A 10,839-nucleotide genomic window follows, 5' to 3' on the forward strand; every position below is an offset into this window, starting at 1 on the left:
AATGCATCACCTCTTCAAACCTGCTTCTCTCACTCCTATACTTTCTCACTCACCTCTCTTGCTCAATGTTTGCAATGCTTGCCACCGTACAGTGTCTCAAGTGTTTTTGTACCTTTGTACTTCATAATAAAGTGAAGGTCCCGATCCCTCTGCTCAAGTGCTACTTCATTTTCTCTTAATGATCCTCCCAGGTTGACTGATGAGGACAGCACAGTTGTGAACCAGAGATGTCAATGATATGGCCTTTGAAATGATGCACCATATAAAAACTGCTAAGTAACTATTTATTCTTTACGCTCTCAAAAATGTCCCTTGGATATTGAGTGAAAAAGAGACTCAAGTGGATGCAAAACTGCCTGAACACATACTGTGTACTGGCACTGAAGTGGAATCCTTGCAACACTCCACATTAAACCAACTACTATAGCTTTCATTCTCTTGTCTGTCTCATCTTCAACACTCCCACCTTACCAGATCCATTAGCCCCATTAAGTCCCATTCACTGTCTCCCCTACTGTGAACTTAAACCAAGCCGACATCCTTTACGCCCGTTCCCCCTGACAAGGCTGCTGCAGACACAATGGCCCTCGTCCCACTTCCTTAATAACTGTGTATAGAAGTCTACAGGCGCGTGTAAAGCCCTATTGATCCCCTGTAGAGAGGCGAGACTAGCAGTCCACTGTGGTGTGCAGTGTTGACCTTGTCTCCCTCCATGTAATTAATTAAAACTTCACAGCAGGACTGACGGCTGATGGATCACCCTCTTGTTGATTGTTACTGTTGTGTTAATCACACACAGATAGACACACGCATACACAGACACACTCGGGGAACTGAGGTGTGTCCATTCGCACCATGTTGACAAGTAGTGGAGAACACTGACGTAAAAATGCTAATGTTGTCGTTTGTTAATGGCGATGCCAGCAGTGCAGAAAGGTGTTTGTGACGTGCGAGTGTGTGTGCAGAGTGATACTTGCATGTTCAATTAGAAAAAAGAAATAAAGAAAAAAAGAAAGACAACATTCGCTCCCTATTACCATCTTCACACTCACTAAATGTGTATTTGTGTTTTGGTGTTCAATTCCTTATCCTTCCCACACATAACAGCCCTCTGTCTACCTGTGTCTTTGTACTCTATCCCTTACCCTCCCTTCATCCCACGCAGCCAACCAAAACTACAGTGTGTCAGCCCCGTTTCATCATTTTCTGTTCACTTTTTCAAAGCAAGATCCCTTTTTTCTCCTCTTCTTGCTCCCCTCTCCAAGCCACACTGAAGCCATTTGCACAGGCAATGATCTGATCTATAGGCCCACAGAAAAATTGAGCTTTTGGATTAATATTGCAGATGATACATTTAACATCAGTCTTCAGCAATCCAGTGTGACTGTAGCTACTTGTAAGAAAATATGTGACTTTCAATATCAACTTATGAATCCTTCTGTATTTTTTTCGTTTACTCTATTTCTCACTTTATCAGATGTACCGAGAGAGAAAACTGGAGCTTCCTTCAATCATACTTTCTCATGCAGTGTCGCTTTGATAAGGCGAGAGGATATCAAGATCCGAAAGAAAAGTGTCTGGCAGTAAACAGAATGACTCTGGATCTAACAGCCGTTTCTTAGCTTCATTCTTAATCAAAGTTTATTTGGTGCCTGCAATCTATACTAATCGACTGTCCTCTATATAGGTATGAACAGAGAGATCATGAGGAAGTGTGTTGATGAACTGAAGCTGTGATAAAGACGATCAAAAAGTGGATCACTTTCTGATCGTCTTGCAGCAAGAATATATAATTTGACAAGATATACAGACCTAATCAAACTATCTATAACTGACTGAAACTTTAGTCTTTTGCCAAGGGGTTTTACACCGATGAAGTGTCAGAAATACTAATACAGTAACATAATAAAAAGGCCTCGTGAAGACAATGGCAAAAAAACAAACAAAACGAAAAGAAAACAAAAAAACCTAAAACATAATAAAAAGCTTGCTTAATACAGTGCACTTATGCAGAGTAACGAAATGTAGCAAAATGCAATAATTATGTTGTTAATTTACTGTTTGGTACATGCAGCCAAAGAGCAACAGGACACAAATTAACAACAACTGTGATATAGTTATGTAATATAATTTTTCACACATTGTCAATGTCAAGCAATAAAACACTGGTATGTTATGTGCTCATTGTGAATATCTTAGCTTTTAGCTGAAAGTCGCAATAACCCTATAAAAAGCCTCACAGACCTACTAGCACAAAAATGGAGTGTAATTTTGTTGAAGATAATTTCATATTGTTTATTCCTTCAGCGTTGTTGGTTACAGTATAATTTCAGTAATTTATTTGACCAACTAAAATTGCTCGGTGAAGATTACAGGAAGATAATGCCATTACTACAACCACACAAAACTATCCATCCATTTTCATCTGCTTATCCAATTCAGGATCATTGGGGGGCTGGATCCTGTCCCGGCTGGCATAGGACGAGATACACCCTGGACAGGGTATCAGTATGTCACAGGGCTAACACAAAGAGGCAGACAACTGTTCACACTCACACCAATGGGGGTATGTGGAATCATTAATTAACCGAAACCCACTAACCGCACATCCTTGGACTCTGGGAAGAAGCCGAGTACCTGTAGAGAACCCGTGGAGCATGGGAAGAACGTGCAAATGTCACACAGTAGAAATTTGTATTTGTCTTTATAATTGGTTTTATTCTGATTTCAGTGTTTATTTTTGTGTGTAGTTTTTATGTGCATGATTTTATTCAGATACTTGTATTGCATGTTTTTAGTGTTTTTATATGACAGTGTTTTAATCCACTGTGGACTAGCTGGGCTAATTGGCTAATAGGCTAATAGCAGACATCTGTTAAGGCATGGATGCGCCCCAAGGTGGCCTATCAGCTAGTGAAAGGACCTGTTTAAAGAAAGCTGGTTGAACACAGAGACAGAGGAGGCCCAGATATGAAGAGGAGGAACGCGTAGAAGCCAGGCGTTGGAAAGATGGTGCTGCCCGATTGTCAGGGACGGACCGATCGGCGTAACTTGGCAACTCAGTTCCGAACTGGGAAATAATGCGTTTGATCGACAGCAGGGCAGAGGTTGTAAGTACCCCTGTCTCCATTGTTGTTCGCCGGGTGCAGCCGTATTGGGGGAGGGTTGCCGTGGCTGTTAGCCAAGTCAGCTCCCCGAACGATGGTTCTGTCCAGTTCTGTCTGCTCACAGGGTGATGCCACGAGGGAAGCAGCTGTGGCGTCGAGCAACAGACTTAAGTGCAGAGTGCGAGCTGGGCTGGGATGTCATGAGCCCGGGGGAGGGATGAGACGGAGATGGGAGGCTTCTCTCCGTCTTCCTGGGACTAGGCTGCCGTGGTCCCTGCTCCGAAGAGAAATTTCTCTCCTGTGTCCTGTAGGACAATTGCATCGCGGGACTGTGGGGGATTTTACTGCACAAAAAGCACATTGTATTTTACCAGCTTTAGAATGGTGTTTATCGCACAAATTTCCCCGCCGTGGGATCAGTAAAGTCTTATCTAGTCTTGGTGGGAATCTTGACATACTGAGAACATTTTATTGTATACCCCTTTTTTTTTTTTTTTTGTTAAGAAGTTTGTTTTTATTCCTGCTGTCCGCCTTGAGGAATAAACTTTTTCTGATTGGCCCTGTAGCGTCTCTGTGCCCTGGGTTTCTGATTCACTTGCTCCCCCCTTTTATTTGAAGAACCCCCTAGTATGACATTCTGGCGCACCAGCTTTAGTGTCTACACAAACTCCACACATAAAGGCCCCAGTGTGGTGGATTTTCTTGCTGTGAGACAACAGCGCTAAGCACCATGCCATTGTGCTGCACTACCATACAAAACCACAATCTGGAAACACTTTCTTGGTGAGTTAATGGGCTTATTTGCTTATTTTTTGTCAAATCGAATCAAAAGTTAAGTCTACATTAAACATCTTGGTTATACTATATTTCAAAGTACAGGATTAAATCATAAATTGTTATGATTACAACATTGAAAATATGTCAAGGCCTGCCCCAAAAAATTCCAAGTGACTTATTCAGTCTGAAGACTCAACTTACGTGTGTGAGTGACGAAACGTTTCTCCCACTGAAAATGCAACGTTTAGATGCACCAAATCAACTTTTTGAGGTTTCCTTATCTGAATGATTGAGCATGCATCAAGACACTTATCTCATGGTTTCAAATCAAGACTTCAGAAACCAGGGGGAGATGGCGACATTCATCTTCTACACTGTCTATGCATAAAACATTAAAATCTGGCACAAAAACTGAATGTGTTTTACATTAGGAATTTTTAGACAAACTCAGTTCCTCTAAAATAAGAAACCCATTTAATGATATATGAAACTACAGCACTTCTTTGTGAAGCATTTTGGCTGACAGTGCAGGGATAACATGTTCTGTCATAAGAGACCACAGATTCCTCAGTGTTACATCTAACCTACTGCTCAGCTGGGAAACATAAACAGCTTTAGATATATATTTAGTTTTAGCTGACACAATATCCTTGTGTGTGAGGAAGAGCCACCGTTATAACCAAAGTTCTATATTTTAATGCCACTGCACCACTGTAACAATAATACTTCTATGCCCTAAGTGAACATTTTCATATATTTTAAATAAACCAATAGAAAAGCCACCAAGCCATCACATTAAATCATTTTTCGACAGTTATCTAACTGCTTCTTTTAATAAATCAAAGGGTTTTCCTTGAGCATTCATTTAATATTCTGGTTTCCTGTACACATGAGGCAGTCATCACACTTAAATCCACTGGCTGGGCATATGAAGTAGGCTTTGCAACTGACAGAATCCTCAATAAACTAATGACAGCTACAGGAAAGTCAATGCTAAATTCTGGTCTTCTTCTGTATTTACTGCTTCTTATAAATCCTGGAAGATATAAAGTATGCAGCAAAACTATTGAATTCCTATCATCTGAGCTTGCCTCTGTCTCCAGAAGACATCCAAGCTTCAAATGTACAAATGATCTCCAGTTTTTCTGCTGAAGAAATGTTGAGGAGAGGATTATGCATTCAAGACTTAAGAGATTCTGCTTGGAATGTCAGTGAAACCACAACAATACCTCAGTGTCTCCCTCTCTGTCTTGGGGGAGCTGAGTCGAGCTAATTAGCCATAATATCAGCAAGCAAACTCGCCTCGCTTCGTTGACATACACAACGGCCCCTAATTGACTGCCAGGAGTTTTGAGGCTTTAATACAGCAAAGAAGCAAGCTGTACCTTGGTGATTATGAGGTTTGGGGATATATTGCATTACATACAGCAGATTCTTGCAGAACCAATCCAATGTCATGAAGTTCGAATGCAACACTGCTTGAATAAACAAAGATGTGTTCAAACATTCATAAAAGCCCAAAGGAAAGTGAAAACATTCTCCATAGCAGTTTAAAGCTAAAGACATTTGTATTTTGGCAGATGCTTTGAATCCCAACAACAGAAAACACACGCATAAACCTTCAGCTAACTTGAATGCTCTGTAGTTTGCTCAGCCATTAGACCATGAATCCTTCAATTATCACAGCGGCAGAGTATCAGGTTATATTTATTGTTCTATCTCCTTGTCTTCCAGCTAAGATGGAGTGCTTAGATGATATTATATGGGCAGCCCCAAGACATAGCCCCCCATCGACAATGGGCTCTCTCACTCTCTCTCTCTCTCTCCCTCAATAGAGATCGATCATAACTCATTATGCCAACCACATAACAAAACAATTTCAGAATTGAATGTGGCTGGGTTGCAGGATGAGTGGAGTTGGACTGGGGGAGAAAAGCAAGCATATTGAACATAAACATCTATTTTCTAACTGGGGATTTCGGGTGGGGCAGGCAACCGCTTGAGTAATTTAGAGGATTCATCCATTTTTAAAGGGGATTTGATAGAAACCAATCCCCCTTTGTGAATCTTTCAACCATTTCCCCCAGACTCTGGCTATAATGGGGACCTCCCTCACTGTCTCACTGTCAATCAATTTCCGCACACATGGGTCACTTTGAGCCTGCAGGTGCAGCACGTGCATGTACAGTATATCTGCATGAATATTGACCGTTGTATTTGTTAAAGTGCCTGTGCTGTCTTTAGTGGATTAAATCTTTCATTTTCTCAGAAAGCAAGACGGAGAGAGACAGCGAGAAAGAGAGTGGGAGGAATATGATGGGGGGCCTCACCTAACCTCCGGGGAAAGGCCAGTGCATTAGACAGAGAACAGATCAGTTCCAGCTAAGATGAATATGAGCATATAGATTGGTCTACTGTCTGGGGAGACTCAGAAATGCAGTTTTGTGTACGCTGAAGTTCCGAGGCTTGGAGGCAGCCAGTAAGAAGGGCAGGAAAGAAGGCAATCACTGCATAACCAAACAGACCCTGAGTGGAGCACATCAGAGCGAAGGGCCAAGCTGAGACAGATACAGATTGCTTATTGAGCTTTTTTAAGCATGATGGTATTAACAGCATACAGAGGAAGAACTTTTCTTTTTTTCTCTCAGAATAGCTGAGACAATGTGTTATGGCTTTAATAATCTAACACAATTGTGTGTGTGTGTGTGTGTGTGTGTGTGTGTGTGTGTATGTGTGTGTGTGTGTGTGTTACGGGTGGGGGATTGTATAGTAATTTTTCCACAGTTAATGGCAATGATAATATCGCTGCATATTTATTGTTTATGGCATTGATGATCTTTACCACTTCCCTCCTCCATCATCCCTGTTGTCATCATCATTAGTGTAAAGCAAGTATGACATGCGTAAGGTGTTCACTTATCAGTGCCATCAGTTACTTGTTAATTGTCATCATTATCATTTCTATTACACCAACTGCTTTTGTTGTGAAAAATTAGGCTATTTAAAGCCACAAATGAGTAGCAAAGAATGCTAAAAATGTGTTTTGGTTCATTTAAATCTTCTGTGTGATTTTGAAGCAGAGCCACTATAAAAGATTTTGCTCATACCAACAAACGTACAGATAATCATCATCAGACGTTTGTGATGCATTTCAAATCACATGCTTTCTAACTTACATTTGTTGTTTGTTTGTTTTTTGAGAGAATAACTGGATTCACACTATCAAGTAAGGCTACATAAAGCGTTCAGCCCGTACTGATAATGATCAAAACGTGGTGTGCAACAAAGCATACTTATTCTTAACATTTTCTTTATTGCAGAAAGACGAGTTATCATGGCAGGTAGTGATGTGGATATTAACGAGCTAGCTAACTGCAGCAGAGCTTTCTTTTTTTTTTTTTACACGTATCGTGACATTCTTTGGTATTTGCCAGGTTAAAGTGTCCTCACTATAAGATAAATTTTAAAATAGGAATTAATAACACAACACCTGGTTTTGGACATTATGAAGCACTTAATAGCTGAGAAGAAAAAATGCATTTGTGCTAATTTATTGTTTCTGCATAAGCATCTGCTTGCTGCCACATTCATTACTGCAATGTCCTATGGTTGATGGTTGTTTACAGCTTATTGTGTTGTGTAAAAATGGCCAAAATACAAACCAGTTATTGCTGCTTTAAGACCTTTCAACTTGTTGTACAGTACCATTTGGCATTGTAAAAGGACAAGAATGTAGTCAGTGAGACTGAATACCACATGCAAATGCAAACACTGCTTTTGAGTAGAGCCACTCTAATATTGCCTACCAAGTCCAAAGTGCCACTAGCAAAGCATGCTTTTCATGGTTTGCATCAAAGAGTGCTAGCTGGAGTGCTGTGCAATTGTTGATGTTTCTGTGTGAAGTTACTTGTGAAATACAGAAAGAAAACCTGTTCGCCTACTCTTCTTTTTAATTATGTAAATTTTTCAAAAGATTTGGTAACAAATTTATTTTACTTTGAATTCTGCATTCTACACTTGCTCTGTTTTATGTTTATGTAGTATACAGTTTGTGTTTTTAAACGCTAACAGATGTTTTTATGTTCTCTCTCTCGCTCTCTTTTAATTTTTACATCATGTTGAGAAGCAAGGACTGAAAATTATCACTGGCAGTTACTGATGTATTTACAGAAATGGTGATGGATTCTCCCCATGAAAATAAACCAATTACCTAAAGTAGCATCCTCTTCTGCCTCCTCTTCCATTTCTTATCAGCACTATTCACTGCTGTCATGCCCAGATCCCATATCACCATCTCTCCACCTCTTTTTTTTTCTTCCTTCACCTCCTCTCATCTCACTTTAACATTTCAACCTCTTGTGGCCTCTGTTCCTCCAACCATTCCTCTGTTCCCTCTCACTATCTTGTTCATTTTGCCCTAATGTGCTGTCCACTGCTTCCTTTGAGTCCTCCTACTTTCCTATTACCCCTCTCTTTTTCTCTCCACCACTTTTTACACCATCCCTCCATCCATCAGACTGAGTAATGGCCATCAGGGCAGGGAGTCACCCTGCAGCTGTCTGGGACAGACACTGATCACACACACACAGTCACTCTGGGCTGAGGGCACAGCCATCCATTTTGTACATGGTCTTATCCAGCTTACAACACACTGCAATTTCTAAGCTAAAGCAATTACAGGAGCCCAAATGATACAAATGGTTTGCACTGATCATACTCATCTAGGGTTAAAGGGTGAATGTAGTGTGGTTTTTAATATGCAACTGTTTGTGGATTTCACATGAAAGCCTTGGGAGACAACTGAACAGAATTTCTTCAGTAAGAGTGGGGTAGTTATTAAGAGTGAATTGTATTTGCTATGTATTGATCAGTTTTCTTCTCAAGCTTGGTTCTTGTGACACTAAGAAGGAACAGCTCTGTTCTACACATTTATTTTGTTTGTTTATTGACCTGTTTTCATTTGTATTACAGTTTCTTCAGCGTTTATGACCCCAGAGCTTCAATAAGCCGATGAGATAACACAGTCAGAAATTAACAAGTTTCTTTTTCTCTATAAACTAACTATCAAGAGTTAGTTTAAACCAAGTCTGAACTAATTTTCTGGCCACGATTGTGCACTTAAATTCAAACACAGGCTTTTGCTGACATATTGAAAGAGACAATATCTCCCATTTAGCAGTTTGTCACTGGGCTACAACTCATCTCTGTTGCAGTCTCTGAAGTGCAGGCTGCAACAGCGGTTAGGTACAGGCCTATCAAAGGGCACTGTAATAAGCTTGAGGTATATCCTTTGGGTGCTAACCCCCTTAATGATATCTTAATTGCCTTTTTGTTCATATTATGAAATTTTAATGGCCTGCTGAGCTTTTACCTAAAGACCAGCCTTAGTCTGTTAGCCTTTCACATCATGGCTAGTTATGATATCATTTGTCAAAAATTATGTCCCATTTGTCATTTCGGAGCCACTAAATTATAAATGCACCGAGAGTGAAAGAGGAATTAATATGGCTGTTGTTCCTGCACGGACACAAGGAGTCAAGTGAGGAATTAAATGGAGCCAAATGAAGTTAACCGAAGTCTTTAAATTGTGAATGCATATTTCTTACGCTAACATGCCTTTGTAGCATTGCAGTTATTCCTTTAAAGGAAACTCTTTGAGAAGATCAGTAGGAATATGAATAGTAAGCTATAGACAACACATGATTAGTATGAAGACAGGAAGAAGTGTGGCTTTCTCAAAGATTAAACAGTCCATCGATCAGTCCTTAACCTGTTCATCTTCTTCATCACAGCCGGCTTCTCAAAATAGGGAAAAGTGTAATTGAGAAAGAGATATATATATACATATATATATATGTAACAATATAATATTTAGAGTGAGCAAGTTAGGGTCCAATATTTACACATGCTGATATGCTGTCCAGGCTTATTTCAACCTGAATTTATTTATTTATTAGTTTGTTTGTTTATATGTTCACTCATTTCTTAATTACTAAACTTTTGAATTTTTCATGCTAGCTGTAAATATCTTTAAAAAAAATGTGTTTGAAGGAAAAAAAACTAACCATCTAGGACTGCTTTCTGCTATTTTTTTTTAAAGCTGGGCTAATCAGTTGCTTGCTATGGATTAGTGTTTAACAGGCAAATATGAAGTAATATTGATTCCCCACTCTCATTCTTGGTAAGAAAAGAAATGTTTTTTCACCCATAATGTTATTCTATGAACACTTTTAACAGTGATATTAACTGTTAAACACAACAACTACTAAAGGTCTTTAATTCATGGTGGCCCTATGTTGCTTAGATGTTTTCCCATATTCTGGCTGAACATATGACTTCTTCTATTAAGCCTGTGCACAATAAATTCAGTAACAGTGAGTAATTTTCTATTTAAAATGGCTTTTTACTGGTTTTACATGGAACACACTATGAATGCCACATTAGGAAAAAACAAAGGTGAAACGGTAGTGAAGGTAGTGGGGTGTAGTTGTGGTGGCTTAACTTTCTTTATTGTGCAGGCCGAATGTGTCCTACAGTTCAACCTTTTTTAAAGAGTTACAATTAAATTTTGATTCAGGTTTTACAGGAATGTAGAAATACTTCTAACAACATTTCTGATCCAGTGGTTGGTTTAAAAAGGTAATGTTCGGCTTATCGAGGGTCTTTTTACTGAGCTCTGGAATTCAAGTATGCTCATTTACTTAAGCAGCGCAATTAAAAACAACCAAGAGGCATTTTACTTAAGTGTTACCTTATTATTATAATTCATACTTCTAATCTGATGCATTTCTAAATAGGTTGCACCTTCTCTCTGGAAGTCATTATTATAAAATAAAGTTGTATACAGAACTATTCATGATTCCACACATTCATAACTGCCATAAGTGCCAACTAGCATTCTTTCCACAACTCTAGGGTTGTAGGTGTCTCTCCTGCTACAATTAAAATGAAGTAA

The sequence above is a fragment of the Oreochromis niloticus genome, linkage group LG6 (assembly GCF_001858045.2).
Source record: "Oreochromis niloticus isolate F11D_XX linkage group LG6, O_niloticus_UMD_NMBU, whole genome shotgun sequence".
In the NCBI taxonomy this organism is placed as follows: domain Eukaryota; kingdom Metazoa; phylum Chordata; class Actinopteri; order Cichliformes; family Cichlidae; genus Oreochromis; species Oreochromis niloticus.